The sequence below is a fragment of the Mus caroli genome, unplaced genomic scaffold (genome assembly GCF_978045245.1).
Source record: "Mus caroli unplaced genomic scaffold, Mus_caroli_1 scaffold_12, whole genome shotgun sequence".
Classification (NCBI taxonomy): domain Eukaryota; kingdom Metazoa; phylum Chordata; class Mammalia; order Rodentia; family Muridae; genus Mus; species Mus caroli.
In genome coordinates, this window is record NW_028227267.1 from 31,426,913 (window position 1) to 31,444,378 (window position 17,466).

Genomic DNA, 17,466 nt, shown 5'->3' on the forward strand with positions numbered 1-17,466 from the left:
AGACTTGATATACAAGGCAAAGAAAAAAAACATACAAACAAATAAAGAAAAGTTAGACCATAAATAAGAAGATAAATAATAGGAACAAGAAATGTAATCATTTTAACATGAAACAATGTTGAAACTGAGGTAATAAATCAAATGTATTTCATGAAACATGAGTTCTGCTAGAGAAATTCAACCTAGCAAGGTTTGCATGGTAATATTTAAATAATAGAGAAGCATACACATGAGCTAGCATTGGTATGACAGATTCTCAAACAAAATTATATATTAACCACTTTCCAAGATTCCATAGGGGTTTGCTGTCAAGTGACACAGCACAATTTCTCTAAAAGATGTTTTAGATATCACCATTTATTTATATATCTAGTGGGTTAATTTCATTTTAAATGATGTATAGATACATGTGTCTATGAGTGGGTGAGAACAGGCTGATTTTAATAAATCAAATCCATTTTCCATTTATAATGTCAAGCAAATAGAAGACATAAAAAGCTTCAACTGCCATTCTGAGGTTGTGAGCCCATCCTAAAAATAAAAGCATCCACACTCACTATAAACTAAGTTCTCAAAGAATGTATCCACAGGACAGAATGATAAAATTTGTCACCATAAGAGTCAATGCACACAAACACCTGTGTGTTCTCTATCAATGAGAAAGAAAAATGTTTAAAAAAATGCCAAAGGAAAGAATTATTTACAGAGTCCTATATTTTACTCAAGTATTCATGTCAGATCTATTATTATGCCAAGAATGGTCAAAATCAGTCTTTGGCTTATTTTTCTAATAGTAACCCAGAGATATTTTTATTGTCTAAAGTGTATATCAAACAAACATAATATGTGAGGCAAAGACCTTTTCTTTTATATGTTTCCTTAGTGTTTAAAAGGTTCATACATAAAGCTAAGTAAAACACTATTATATCTTTTACAAATATGGACTAGTTGTAAAAAAATTCAGAGTAATATTTATACCAATAAAAATTAATACCAATAAAACTCAATCCAAATATGTTTTTTAAAAGGATCAAATTTCTCACTATAATACCCAAGGTGTAAAAAGTGACAGAAGGCATATAGGGATTTGTAGTAAAATCATTACAATTGTGGAGATAAAATTACAGTTGGAAAGAGTAATAAGGAATTTAAATTGAAATACTTTCAATCATGTATTACACATGAGCTATTCTAAGATCATGACATTTATTATATACTTTAAATTGAAAACGTCTTATAACATGGAGAAATAACAACAAAACAAAATTTTCTTGAGTTCAAGAAAGAGCTAATGGAGAAGTTGATAGCGAATGTAGTAAGTGGTGCCAAAGAGTAAGGCAGGAGAAGGTGGGTGAGCAAGGAGCACTTGACAGGATCACTAGACAGACAAAGAGGTGAAGGTAAAAATTAAAGGACAGATACAAGTAGACTGGAAAATACCTTAGTAGTTTCAACAATTGCATGAAATACTCAAGTAAGTGTTGCCTGTCTTTCAGGTAAGAAAAGTGAGACCAAGAGAGGAGTTATTTAACTGCAGAATTGTTTCAAAATAGACACATAAGTACATGTTGGACTTTAAGCAAAATAAAAACATTTTAAAATCACCATATTCTTTCCAGTGCCTTTGTTTTTTTTTTGTTTTTGTTTTTTGGTGTTTTTTTTTTCTAAATAGGAAAAGAGACTCATGACTTCATATATAACATGTTCTTGAACAATTAAATTCCCCTGCAAGTACATTTTAAATCCTGTCATCTGGAGTAAGGCCAAGATATGAGTGTCTGAAGTGATGGGGATGTTGGTTTCCTCTAAATTAATTATATTGTGTCATCCCAATAACATGGCTGTGGCTGTGAGACATGCATCAGTTTTATAGGTGAATAACTTTCTTATACTTAAAATCGTCTGCTCTCATATGTCCACCCATGCAGAGGTTGCCATTTGCAGCTAATCTGACCACTAGTCAAGCCTTCACTGTGATTAAAAGCCTGTTTGTAGGGTGTATCATCCACAGGGTAGTAATATTGAGAAGGACACAATTAATGATATTGACATAGGCGTTAATCGTGTATGGAATTTGAAGATCTGCTTCCCAAAAGCTCTAGGATAGTTTATAGCATGCAGACTTAGGGATACTTCATCATCACTGTTTCCTTATAGATAATTATTTTCCTTCAATGTGAGCTAGACCTGGTTGATTTACTTTCAACAAATAAACTAGGATGAACATGATGTAAGTTACCTCTGAGACCTATACAAAGAGTTAATATTTTTCCTACTAGGCGAAAAACTTTATTGGATCAGAGAGAGGTAATTTTCTGTCTTATGTTCTCCTGTGTGAACAGAAATTTTTATGGTAGTAGTTTGACCCGGCCTTCACTCTATATTGGGTTTGTGGGGAATAATTACCTTTTTCTTTCTCTATAGCTCAACTCTCCTTTCATTGCTATGCTGAAAAGAGCTGCAAATTAGTAAATATTTTCATTTTGGCTTGTTTTAGATAACACAGTTCACACTTGGAGACAATGCTATAGTGAGGAATTCACAGTGTACATGGAGAAAAAATATAACCCTCAGTGATATTGTAAACTAGTAAAGTTAAGCAGAATACATAATCAACAGATTTAGGAAAGGCTTTGGGGTCTCAGTGCTATAACATGAAGAAATAAAATACATAAAGAAAGATAAGCATAGAATACCACAGAGTGCTGGAAGAGGAGAACATGATCCTAAATTGTTGAGGATGGGACAATAGGAAGAAATAGTGTAACAAAGAAAGTGAGTAAAGATGGAGGCAGGCTTGGTGGAATCTGAGAGAAGGACTCAGCATTAAATATGATTTGCTTAGATAACATGGCTCATATGACTGAGACTGATACCATTATTATGGACACCTATTCCAGTTAATAAAGAGGTTTGCTTTTTCTGTGGCTAAAGTTGGTAGTAAATTAGTTCCCACATAGGCTTACAGGAGAGGCAGGCATCTCCATTTGAGTGAGTTTCTATCACCTCTATTGTACCTCTATAGCCCCCTAGATGAAATTCTCTAAGCTTGCCCAATGAATGTGCTGCAAGAAAGTACTGAAGGGAACTCAAGAATACATGGCCAGTTGAATCTGTCTGTGTGTCTGTGCATGTGATTTCTACACACACACACACACATGCAGAGAGAGAGAAAGAGAGAGAGAGAGAGAGAGAGAGAACTTATCAAATACACTAATATACATTAAATATTTGGGACTATATGCCAAGAAATGAATACATGATGTCTTACATTATAAATCTCATACTAGTAAGCTTTAAGGTGCAAATAGATATTGGTTTAAATGTATAGAAAGTGAAGAATATAATTCCACAGGAAGACATTCAAAGAGACAGACTGTGTGTCTCAAAAACTATAGGTGATAGAATTAAAATGTGATGCTTATTAGCCTGAATTCAAAATATGTGTACAAAGTCACACTGCTGGGTGCCATGGCATCCCTGTTTCTCCCAACTACAGAGTGCCAGACTCTCTCTACTATTGCAATTTTAGGGACTGCTGTAGAAGACATTTTACCCTATATGGGTGAAAGGTCTCATGTCCTCAAATAAACCTGTTTCTGACTGAAGTTGGCAGCCTGAACACAATAGGAAAACAAATGACTGGTAAAGAGATGAAGATACAGCTGTTAGCACTTCATTAATGTCTCCCCGCACTGCCTCTTCTGCTGCTTTAAATGCTGCGTTTGCTCTAAAAGGCTGATAAACTGAGTTTGTGTACTGTCATTTTTTTGAAGCATCTGTACCTGAGATATTAAGCTAGTTTACTAACAATAAGCACTTGGCTTTCAAATACTTCATCAATTTCTCTGACAGCAGTACTCAGCATGCTGGGAACCAATGAGCTCACAGGCTGCATCTGCCTTATTAAACAACCAGAGTTGACAAGAGGTAATTTGGAACAGCTTAGTATGATTTGTGTGTACTTCTTGTTCCTGGATATGCAGCACACTCCTTTTCTATTGCTGCCTTCCTTTTCTTCCTCCTGTCTCTCTTGTCTCTTGTCTCTTCTCCTCTTTCTTCTTCTTCTTCTCCTTCTTCTTCTTCTTCTTCTTCTTCTTCTTCTTCTTCTTCTTCTTCTTCTTCTTCTTCTTCTTCTTCTTCTTCTTCTTCTTCTTCTTCTTCTTCTTCTTTCTCCTCCTCCTCCCCCTCCTCTTCCTCCTCCTTCTTCTTCTTTTTCCCTCTCTCTCCCCCCTCTCTCTCCATGTGTGTGTATTTATTCTTCTTATCTTTTGTCTGTTGATACCCATCTGAGTCACTCATAACCATCTTTCAATGCGGGCTTGCAAGTGAGATGGAAATGGATCATAGCATAGATAGTTCTAACTTGAGTTCATTGCTCTAGAACTAAGATTTCCATTCAAAATACTCAACTCCAAGTTTAATTTAATGCAAAAAAGTATAGGTTTGGTATAAATGCACTCCACAGCAATATGAGGTGCAGTCATCAAAAACATGCTGCATGATAGAAATTGAAATTAATTACAGTTTTATTCACTAAATTAGACAACCTTATTTACAGAAAAATTTCTACCACTAAATCTTAATCCAAATGCTTGGGGCTGAGCACAGAGGGGGTGAAAGAATAGCAGTTTTTGCACCGGGAGGGTATAAGGGATAAGATTGGGCTCTGGAACCATTATGGAAACAATCATGTTTCATGTTCTATATTATCCAGTTGCTTTCACTTCTAACTTTTTTTCATGTTCGCAATGAACAAAATATTTTCTTGCATGCTTATGTCTTCCTCTGTCACCAGGCACACAGACACACCATCCAGAGTTAGAGAGTTCCCTGGTGTATACATCAAGAACTCTGCTCTTCCTAGCATTTCCAGCGACAGTAAAATAAGTGCAATATTAATTTTTTTCCCATTCAAAGGCCAAACACACCTTTAGGATGGTAATTCCATGCATTTCATGTTTAAAGTTCCACAAAAGCACAGGTAGAGATATCACTCAGGCAGCTAACCTAGCTGAGAAACAGAGTTCACTTGAGTTTTCCATCTGGGCCCAGTCCTGTTGAAAAGACGTATTCCTATCACATCACCAAACAGTATTCCTAAATGAACTGTAAGCTGTGGCTTGGAGAAGGCTTCATTTAGAGGAACATCGTGTCTTCAACGTGAAAATGAACAGGAGAAATAGCTAGGAAGAATACAGGTTTTTGATAGACAAGGTGAATTAAGGCCCCCTGGACTTGTGTGTGAATGGTGTTTCTCCCATGTGTTGTTTGTTTGTTTGTTTTATATCTTTCACCATCTAAGCTTCTTAAATGTTAACAAAAGCTTCATAATATTTGAATATACTTTTAAGGAATGAACTCATTCAATAGTCAGCTCTTCTGCTTAGCATGGGACTGGAGACAAAGTACTGAGAAAGCTCTGCCATCATAGAACTGATTTTTCCAACGAGAAGACTGCTATGTAACATAGAGTGTGTTTTAATTAAAGAAGAGGTCAGCTATTTAAGGAGTTGGGGAACTCAAGAAAAATTAGAAAAGAGGATACAGTGGAAATGGTATAAATCCAGTAACTCTCTAAAAATTGTAATTCTGGCAAATGGCATTATTTTAACTTGCTGATTTACATAATATATAACTTTCTTTAAAATTCACATCTTGGGTTAAGTGCCAAAAGAGAAATTTTTAGCTATTTACATGTTAACAACTTATAATTAATCATGTACATGTATGATAGAGTTAATGCTGAATATGTGCAGAAATGTTGCATATTGAAAATGCAGCAATAGTCTGAAGTGTATTCCAATATTCAGAGAAAGTTTCATCATCGAATGTCTGATGACCTAGCAATTTGAAAATGACATTAACTTATATAAAAAAGTAAGGAATGACAGTAGTGTTATATATGTAAAGAGCGCTTTCATTAATTAGATATTTTCATGTATTTGGTAGGACAAGTTATTTCCTGAATTTATTAAAAGGACAACAAAAAGCTTATAAAAGGACAATGAACAAACAAATCCAGGACAGTAATAAATATAAGGGAAGTAACAAAGGTGTCTGCTTCCTAAGAGTTAGAATGTGTTGACTATAGTCATAGGTTAAATATCTTGGAAATTAGTCCTTTTTTTCTGGGAAGGAGCCAAACACATTTAGGTAAATATGACACAGTCCTCAAATTATAGATTAAGGGCCCTGAGGTAGATAGAACAAGGGAGAAAAATAATATGGCTGTGGCTGTCAAGGAGACAGACAAAGTCCGACTGTGAATGATTAGGTAATTTTTATTGGGTAGATTTCATTTTAAATACACCAAGATATTTACATGGGAAAATTACCCAATTTAATTTAAATTTTAAATACAACTTCATTATTATAGTGTTCTTTCCTTTGCTAATATGAATCAATGTCCTTACATTTGATAAGTACTCATATTTGCACATTACCTCATTCTGGTCCCACAGATTCTAACATCTTCACTAGGATATTTCCAATGCTGTCTGAAGAAAGACCTTTTGCCTGTTCCCTACATTTGCCCTATAAGGCCCTACCTTAACCTCCTGCTTCCTGGCTTTCTTTGGCCATTTGCTCTACATCTGAACTCATCTTTGTGTTGCCCGCAGAGCTGCTCAAACAACTGGTGTTTGGTGAATATTTGGCCTGTCTTCTGGAACGATGTCCATAATGCCTACAAGCAAACTATACATGGCTAAAGACAAGAACTTGTTCAAGGGACATTTGATCATTCTCCTGCCAGAAACCTCAGAATGCTTTCCCGAGACAGGACAGAAGGTGGTTCTTCCTTCTGAACTCAGACAAGGTTAGCAGAGTCGGATCTGCCTTTTTACCAGCCATGTCCAAAAGCATCCATCACATACGTGGTTATTCAATTCAATCAACTTGACACTTCCACAAACCCCTTTCCCTTCATGCCCTTTATTCACTTTCTTTCTTCCTTTTTTTTCCCTTTCTGTTCCTTCTTTTCTTTATCTCTACACTACAGCAATCTTATTATTTTCTCTAAGGAAAAAAAATCACCTTAATTGCTGCAATGTGATGAAGACATCCACTCCATTGTGTTCTTTTCCCCCATGGTTTCTTAGGTCCATGAAACATCATTCTTTAGATAAGTAAATTTTAAAAGGTTACACACATTCCCTGTCTTTCTAGGTTTCACAAATTTACAGAAGCATCACAAAGGGTTTAAAAATCTTCAGGAGAAAAATAGAATACAGTATCCCAACATGTTTTTTTCAAAGACCTCTGTGTGTGTGTGTGTGTCTGTGTGTGTGTCTGTGTGTCTGTGTGTGTGTGTGTGTGTGTTTAAGCCATGCAAGTACTCCCAGTCTAATAATGGAGTTAGGATCCACTAGATCCATCATAATTCAAAAATACTGCATGTTGAATTACATTTGAAATAGCTAACATATACAAAATATTATTGATGTTAACATTCTAAATGTGTTTAGGAAACACCACTCTGTCCTGTAAAAGTAGAAGAAAAATAAAATTAACCCTAAATGGTTTTCATCAATTGGTTTATAAATCTCTCCAAGCACTGAAGTGACAATCTGAGTGTTTGTTATACATGACTTATTATAGATAGAGCTCTGACCTGGCACAATGCCCGCCTTTGATGGTTTTCCCAATACTCTGATTAGCTGAACCATCATAAGATTACTAATCACGCCTACCATGAGGCTCTCTCTCTCTCTCTCTCTCTCTCTCTTCCTCCTCCTCCTCTTTCTCCTCCTCTTCTTCTTACTCCTCCATTTCTCCCCATCCCCTTTCCCAGATCTTTAAATTAATTTCTAAATTAAAGTTCATAAAGAATTAGATATAAAAGGAGTGACTACTTTTTAAATTTGTTTTAAAAATTACTTCCTTGTAACAATCTAAACATTTTTGCTTCTCTTAATTTCTCAAATTTTATTGTACATTCTAAATCTTTGAAATAGACTTTGAAGTTATGAAGACATGAACCCATGTATATATTTGGTGTGTTAGTATAATCTGTTTGGAAATCTTTAAATTATTGGATTCTTTTGTGTAAGATTTGACAATTCTAAAATCCAATATTATCTGTTATAAATTACGTATTTCTATCTGAAGAAGAAAGTCACCTATTACAAAAATATAATATCCTAATGACAATTAACCTATGTGCTTATTTATGCAAAAAGTGTTTCTCTAGAAGCAACTGGAAGTCTTACTCCTAAATGATCTTAATTCTTCAAAAGTAACTCATTATCTCAAATTTCCTATCATAAACATGATAAAATTCATGTTTCGCCATATACCACAAACTGTTGAATTCACTACCTCCAAAGTAAATACCAATGGACTTGTATAGCAGCTTTGTGGAAAATAGCACATTGATACCCTAGGAAAAATCTTTTTGTGTTTATGTTTATGTGAAGAGCACCACTTTTTTTTAATAGTTTAAGACTTCCCATGGTATCTACAAAAATAGTTTATTAGTTGATCCTGGAATTTATAGGAATTTTGCCTATAAATATACATTCATTCATATTCATTTTTAACCTTGCAGAAATAATTAGAAATATACTGATATATTTAAATTTATATCTCAGGAATTAAAAAAGATTACTGTTGAATATTGGGCTATAACTGCCTGTAGTTGATATTCTCTGGTGTATGATATTTGCTCAGTACAACAGTCTGATGAACCTTTTCCCTATTGACATTCCAATCCAGTCTCTCAAAACACATGTATGATCACTATGTAAAAGGATCTACAATATGCTTTTTTGAGACTTCAAAAGATCCTACAACTTTTCTGGCACATACTATTCAATATTGTTATGATAATTTAACAAAGTTGATTGTTCAGGAAGTTTAACATAGCAAATAGTGTATGAAAACTATACCCTTTGGCTACATTCCCTCTGAAAACACACTATAAATAGTTTGTCCACAAGTTACCAATTTATTTTGTAATAAGACAACATTGTGTTTATAAATCAATGACAACCCTTTTGTTTCCAAATAATTCTAATTCACAGTCATTATCTAGGCAAAGAAAGATTCCCACTTCCATATTTGTAATGAAAATTCACAAATTAAATCAAAAAGTTTAATTCACTTAACTGTGAGCCTGTTAGACTTAAAGGAAAACTATACAGATTCGTTTATGATATCCATTCTTAATGTCATCTGAGTAAAATTAGAATCTGGCCATTTCTTATGAGACTTTCTTTAGTGACCACTAAAATACATTAAATATTCTGCTATAAAAATGGATAGAAAGCTACTTAACATATGACCAACTTGGAATAATAAATTTGTTAATTCCAAAATTATGTATATAAATAACATCATATAATTATAATGTATTATAACCCATATATCTTCTAGCAGAAAACTCAATGGCTTGTTTTAAGTTCAAAATAAACAATTACCTTACTATAATTTAAGAGTTTAATAAAAACATGATTTTCTAAAATTCTGTGATTTGAATTTCAGAATTATTCTAGACTTTCTTCAAACACACCATATATAAATATATTATAATATACTTGAAACAAGGTCAAACAACAAATAGAATATTCAATAAATATGAATATAAACAGTGTATTTTTCAAATGAGAAAAAAAGACATTTGCACAAAAGATACTTCACATGATAGCCTTTCCTGTGTTTTGACAAAGTTTCCAAAGGACATTACACTTGTAATTATACAAGTATATTTGATTCTTAGATAATGAAATGCATCATGGCATGGTCAGATAAAACTGTTGAGTAACAAATAACTCCAGTGAACATAGGAAAAATGTTCTATGACTGAGTACTTGAGAAGAAATATCTTGGTGTTTTTGAGAAAATATTTTCATTATCAATGTGGCCAGTTTGATATATTTTTTGAGCAAGTATCACATATGAAGGAGTGACTGGTTTTACATAATCCAATAGAGACTTGGGCTTTCAAGGAAGTTCACTTTTTTCCATATCTTAAGTAGCCACATCTTGAGACAAACTTCTTACATAGGATCCTAAAAGCTTCTATTTTTAGCATAACAAATAAACAAAGCTTAAGACACAAACTAAAAGGAAATTTGTTACCGGTTTACAGTCAATTCTATAATTTTAATTTTTAAAACAAAATTCTGTATCTTATATGTATCTCTAAATTGTTGCCCTAATTGTGACAGTTAACTTCAGCCTTTAACTGACAGTGTATTCCATATTAGTATTTGTTTTTGAATGTTTCATGGTACAAATCCCACAGTCATTAAGAAAAATCTATGAATATAATTAAGGAAAAATATTTCTGAATTTTGACAGTTTCACAGACAATGGATTTGACATGGATTATTACATTGTATAATTATCTCTTAAAGTTAATAAATTAACCAGAAAAGGGTTTTGGTTAATTCTTTTTAGTGAAGTTGATCTTCTCTCTCTAGCTCTAAAGCTAGACAACTCTTAGACCCAGAGAATGAACCTGAAAGAGCAAGATCAGAGTAATGTAGAAGCAGAAAGAAGTCATATAATTTTCCACTGTGGCACCATTAATGCTACTTATCCATTTGGCTGCTACTCTGATGCCTCCTGTACTGGGATCCTGTCCTAATGCTTTCCACGTGCACTTAATAGCTTCTTCATTTCTTCCTCTTGTTGGGTTTTTTCCCATAACAATTTATAGCACTGATTAATTTTAATTCTTTTCAATCCTAGGGCACTTTGGTGTTAAAAGATTGAAATATATATCTGTATCTTCAATGTATCTGGCATATAGTAACTGGGAAAAGTATGTGAAGATTAAATAGTAGCAGGAGGCTTTAGGCATATGATTTGAAGCCTAGTGTAAAATAGGAATTTTTTCGTAGCTCTTTGAAGATTTTAAACTGTGGAGCTGATCATCAGGAACACAGCTATGCCTACTCTTTGGGAATTTTAAATCTTGGTGAAAACACATGCACTAAAACATGTGCTTGTATTATTTTGTGAAATGTATTGTACCTCAAGTAAAAAAGGAAATTAATATTATTCAAATCTAGATGGGAGAGTTTAGAAAGAAGGTATCCTAGGACTCAATAAAACAAGATTAGACATTATCATGTTAAATTTTCCTAGTATGCAAGGCTGTTTCAACAATTGAAAAGTAATTAATGTAATCTTTCATTTCAATTCCATGATCATAGCTATAGATTGAGAAAGAGTACTTGCAAAGATCATTTGTAGATAGAAACTCTAGGAAAAGTAGGAATTGAGAAGACATCATCAACTTCAGCAAGCATATTTATAAATATCCCATATTTAATACTAAATGATAAGGAACTCAATGTTTTCACTATATCAGGAAGAAAGTAAGCATTTCCCTCTTATAGAATTTTCAGTATGATACTGCCAATCCTGATGATCAAATAAAACAAGGAGCTAAAACTATGTAAATTAGAAAGGAAGAAGAAATCTTTCTTTCTTTCTTTCTTTCTTTCTTTCTTTCTTTCTTTCTTTCTCTCTCTCTCTCTCTCTCTCTCTCTCTCTCTCTCTCTCTCTCTCTCTCTCTGCTTTAATACACAAATGTAAAACAATATAGGAGCATCAAGAGCAATAAAATGTTTGAGGAACTAATAAATAATTATAACTATGCAGTAGATATTTAATGAACAAAAGGTAACCATTGTCCTAAGTACCAATAATGAACAAGTAGAATTAGAAATTAAACTCATAAACACACACACACACACACAAACTATAGTTGTGTTATCATTTCTGCAAAGTAAAGTGCTTAGGGATAAGTTTCCAAACACATATAAAAGGCTATATGAAAAAAACAAAGAATCCTGAAAAATAATCTAATGACTAAAAAGCAAATTCATAACTATTTATGGGAAGAAGCAATGTTGTTAAGAAACCAAGCTTTCCTAACTTTGCCTGTATAATCAATATAATCCATGTACAAACCTTCATGAGTCATATTTTCACTCTTTGTAAACTGATTCAAAAGATAAGAGGAAATGAAAAGCAAAATTTAACATGTTCAGTTCTGAAGAACAATAATGAAAATGAAGAATAATAATGATAATGATAATAATAACAATAGAAAGGCTGACACTGCCTGTCTTCAAGACTTCTTCAAAAGCTATAGTAATCAAGAGAGTGAGGTACTAACAAGAGAATTATAGATAGCTAAATAGAACAGAGGAGACTGTCCAGATTGATATACAAAGATATAATCAACTGAGAGAAGATACCATATGCAACAAGTGATGCTCAAATAGCTATCTATCTCATGCAACCAAAATAAATGTGGATAGGTTTGTCTCAGTCTTCAGAAAAAATTTTCAAAATAAATCATAACACCACTAGAAAATTACCTAGTATGACATTAGGGGTCAATGACGTGTTAGACAAAACACTAAAAGGTAAGTAATACAAAAGAAAGAATTAAATAACCATCACAGTTCAGTAAAATTATATTATTTTGTCTATGAAGTGTATTGCCAAGACAATAAAGAGAAGCTATTTCTTGACAGAAAGCAATTTCAAAAGATGTAGCTGTGAAACGATGCTTCTAAAGTATAAAAAAAAAAAAAAAAAATTCTAAAATTCTACATTAAGAAAAACAGCCAAAATTCTACAGAAGATACTGACCTACAACTCACCAAAGATTTGCAGATGGCAAATTAGCATAGTGAAAAATATGTTCCACGCAAGATGCCAGGAACAGGTAAGTGGAAAGTGTGTGAAGGCACTAAATGCCTATTTGCATGGGTAAGTCAAGAATGCTGGCAGTACTGAAGTCCTGGCAACAATGAGGAGCAACAATATTGTTCCTGCATTTCTAACTGAAATACAATGTTGAGTAGACACTGTAGAAGACAGTAAAACAATTTCTCATAAAACAATGTATATACATGATATGATTTAACAAAAATAAAACACACATGAGTGTTTATCATGAAGATATAGTGAGAATTGTCAAATCTTGGGAACAAGCAGACGATTTTTTCAAGGTTAAATAAATAATCAAACTGTGGGAGATCTGGATAATAATAGTACCAAGAATATTACACAGCAATAAAAGGACACTTTCTGTAAAATCCAGAAAAGATAGGAGAGTATTGATGTCTCTTGACAGTGTACTTCACATCACATATGTCTAATGTTCCTGAGCTACCATAACAAGAAAAAGACATTAAAGCCAACCAAACATTATGATGAGCCTGGGGAATCCTGCAGAAAGGAGGAAGAATAGTAGGAGTCAGAGTGGTCAAGGACACCTTAAGAAAAGCCATAGCTTCAAATAACCTGGATTCATAGAGACTCACAGAGACTAAAGCTACAACCAGGGTGGATGCATGGGACTGACCTAGGCCCTCTGCACATGTTACAGTTGCTTAGATTGATCTTCTGGGACTTATGGAAGCAGGAGCTGTCTCTGACTCTTTTTGACTGCTTTTGGGACATTTTAGTCCTACTGGGTTATCTAGTCTTACTGCAATTTGATATGCTGTGTAGTCTTACTGCAATTTGATATGCTGTGTCTGGTTCATATCCATGGGAGGCTTGCCCTTTTCTGAAGAGAAACGGAAGAGTGAGTGCTGGGGTGAAGAAAAGGGAAAGTGTGTGGGGGTAGGTAGAGGAGGCAGGGAGGAGAGGAGGGATGAAAAACTGTCATCAGGATGAAAAAAAAAAAGACACAGAAACTTATTGCCCTATGAAGATATTATACTCCAACTTCATGACATTCTGGGAAAGGCAAAACAAAATTTCATGATTGACAAGTGTTGAGAGAAGGAAAGGCATATGTGGGATGATTCAGAGCAGTGAATGTTTTATGCTAATGTTAATAGTGTATAAACATCATTATGCAGAAGTATGTAAGGGCACTGTTGTGAAAATCATGAACTTATGGTAAAAAGTGGTGCATGTAGGACTACAAGAGACAACACAAGAACCTCTCTGGTGGGCAAAACAGCTAGGAGGCTGTGCACATGTGAGACATATACAGGATGTCTCTGAATATTGTAGCATATTTTGCTGTGAACTTAAGAGCTCTGTAAATGTAAATTCCATTTAAACAACTCTTCCACCCCATATACACACGTGCAAACAAAGTTAGCATAAATATATAATCTGCACCCCAATGGACCATAAAAACATTGGGTACACCTTTGCTTTCCATATGAATTTTGATTTAGTAATTTCATTGCATCATCCTCAATGGAAAACATTTTGTCCACATCAATTCTGAAATCACAGATTAAATTCAAGGTATTTATTTGCAAAGTCACAAACATTATTTTACATATTTAAATTCAACCAAGTGTGTAAGTGGACATGTAACATAATTGAAACAGTATATTCACTAATTCTATAAACCCATTCTTGCTCTGAACTAGCATCTACAGCTGTCACCATCTATCTGCATATAAGACATTCCTCTTAGCTCCAGCTTAATGATCAATGCCTTCCCTTCAAGGCAATATATATATTTCACGAACCAAATAATCAGACATTGAAAACTCATTTTCTATAAGACTTTAGACCTATGATTTTACTTTTACAAGTCTTGCTATACCCTTAAGCTTGAGTGTCATATAGATGAACTACACCCTAACCTATTATTTTACTTGGATCATGAATGGCACTTCACCTAATGAGTTCTCACGTAGACCTTTCAAGATACATTTTAGTTCCACTGTGCTATATACATTTCAGCAATGCTACATGCCTCCTGATATGATGGAGTCTGGTCTATTTCTCCCAACAAAGAAGATTAGCAGTTCATAAAACAATTTTATTTGCGACCCTGCCACTTTGCTTGCAGCATCTAAAAGGCTCCAGCCCCACCACCAGCTGAGTGGTGATTCCTGTGTCTCCGGGTGTTCTGTTCAATAACCATAGACTATCCAGCCTCAGACCCTACAAGCACCAGAACCCAGTGGAGCAAATTTCTTTAGCAATCAGGCCTAGTGCTCATTTTTCTCAATAGGACTTTGAGGGTAAAGCCCATGCAACTATACCTATACCCTACTGCCATTAAACAATGAGGAGTGCTAACTGCTTACTCTTTTCTCTATCATATTCACCACCACACAGACCATGCTCATTGCTTTCTGTAGCTTGTGGCCCATGGATACGTGTTAGTCTCTTCCTCCTCTAAAATTTCTCAGTCAAATCTTTCAGCAGCCTTTGCCATTGACAGTCTCTTTGATTTCATTTTCTCCTACTGAAACTAAAACAGAAATCTTACATGAATAGTTGAAATCTCCTTTTCCATTTAAACAAACAAACAAACAAACAAAACTACTTTAATTTTGTTTACAACATTGTGTATCTATACCCCTGGCTCCTAAAGAACTCTTTCTCTTGTAAAACTTCTGACTCTTTTCACACTTCAGGCTTTTTACTATGGTATTAATTACTAAAACTGTCTGTCTGTCTGTCTGCCTGTCTGTCTGTCTGTCTGTCTGTCTGTTTGTTTGTTTTTACAGAGTCTAGGATTGTATTTGCTAGTCACAGTTGAGGAATGACAGAGTTATTTGATTAGTTTTAGGGAAAATAAAAACTATTAAGGTACTAGTGATATCAGCCATTTCAGACCAAGTCTCTTAAGTAAAAAATGAACTTGGTCCTTGTATCCATATGCTAGAGGCAGATGACAAGCTAAACTGAGGACATATTGAAGCCAGAGGGAAGAACCAGCCTGGGTCAACTAACCACGACATAGGTGAAAAGCAGTCATTTGCTGACCAGAGCCACTTGTCCTGGGCAAGAAGATTAATACCTGGCAATATGCTGCTTCTTTTTTTAGACTGAGGAATTATTTTTGTATCAGTTTTATCTATAAGTAATAAGTTCTTTCCCATTGCCCACAGACTTTTGAATATAATAACCATTTTCTATCTCAATGCTAAAACCCTAGTTTTACCTTGAGCAACAGTAATGTCTACTTATACAATAGATCCAAAACCATGTCCTCTCAAACCTTGATCTCCACATGGATTTGTTTGCTTCTCTCTCTGCCTACCCTCATAAGTAAGTTTTGAAATTTTTCCTTTCTCCTAACTTCTTCTCATAATCATTACCTATTAATACCCAAGGGAGTTATCTTACTCATGGTACAAATTTGTGGATGCACTTCAATTATGAATATTATTTGATTTCATCTTAACTTAGTTTCACACTCGCCACACATTTCACGGTTGAATGGAAACCTCAGGTGAGTTTCATTGCCCTTCTTGTGTTTTAACTTGGTTGACCTATCAGTATCTCAAACATGCAGTAGCTGAGCTGTCTTCCTTCTCCATGATGAAATAGCCATATAGCAAACTACTTATGAGCAAGGTCATGAAACAGAGAAGAGAAATTCTGATACAAAAATGGGGCCATTAATCTATAATCCGCATACTTTCAGCAATAAAACCAACTTATCATCTTCCCTCAAATAGAGTATACCAAACTGACATTTCTATATCTAATCTCATAAACATCTCCAATGAATGTTCTCCACTGTCAGCATGTTTCCAGTAACAGCCTACCCACTCTCTAAGAACACAGACAGTGAAATTTGCAGTCATCCTTTAGCATTGATATTCCATTCAAAACACTTACTAGCTTATCCACATACTTCTTACATCTCACAAATCCAAGCTGATATCATCTTGCCTGAAGAGAATTAAAATGCTTTGCCTTTGCCTAGCTTATCTCTAGTAATCTGCCTCCAGTTTGTTTGTTTGTTGTTTGTTTTTTGACTGAGACTGGATAAGCATGCTCTGAATGAATGGGCAAGTAGACAAATGAGTGCAAGTAAATTTCTCTAAATTCTCACAAGCAGCAAACACATATGAAGCAAAAAGTCATATCTACTTTAAGTAAGGAAACAAAAACTGGAGTTTAAGATTCAAATGGGCAGAATTTGAAGACTCAATATTCAAATGTGGATTTTCTCAGTTTCTCTAACTCTTTACTACTAAGTATCTTCCCATACTGAACTTCATAGCCAACATTTTATTTAACATGTAATAGACTCAAAATTATCTCCAATTTTAATACAATTGCCTATGAATATAGAAAGTAAATTTCCATGAAGACATTCGAATATTTCAAGAATGTGTCATAAATTAACATACTTTACAGTCAATTAACAATATTTTAATATAAGTTATTTTAATTTTGTTAATGGAAATGGGTTCATGTTTACAATACAAATAAGTGCTGGTGCTAATAAATACCAACACAGTCAGGTTGTAAGAGGAAAAGGGATTTTAGCAGAAATCAATGATACATAATTTTAAAGAGTTGTTGTCTACCACAAATGTGTTCCATTGAGAAATACTGTTCTAGAGGCTCATCATATTTTTGCAGAATTTCAGAAATGCTGATCATCACACCCCCTACTGGATATGTAATTGAGGTTTTTACTTTGAGCTGTTATCTTGTGTAAAATGTTCTAAAAGGTTTTTTAACAGTTAGTCGGACCTAATGAAGCATTTT

The 17,466-nt window shown here is 34.1% G+C and overlaps 1 protein-coding gene across 6 annotated transcripts in view; it reads right to left on the bottom strand.

The window, feature by feature from the left end:
• Nrg3 (neuregulin 3) overlaps positions 1 to 17,466 on the bottom strand; it is a 1,083,337-nt gene that overhangs the window by 112,782 nt on the left and 953,089 nt on the right. The gene's annotated exons all lie outside the window — the stretch shown is intronic.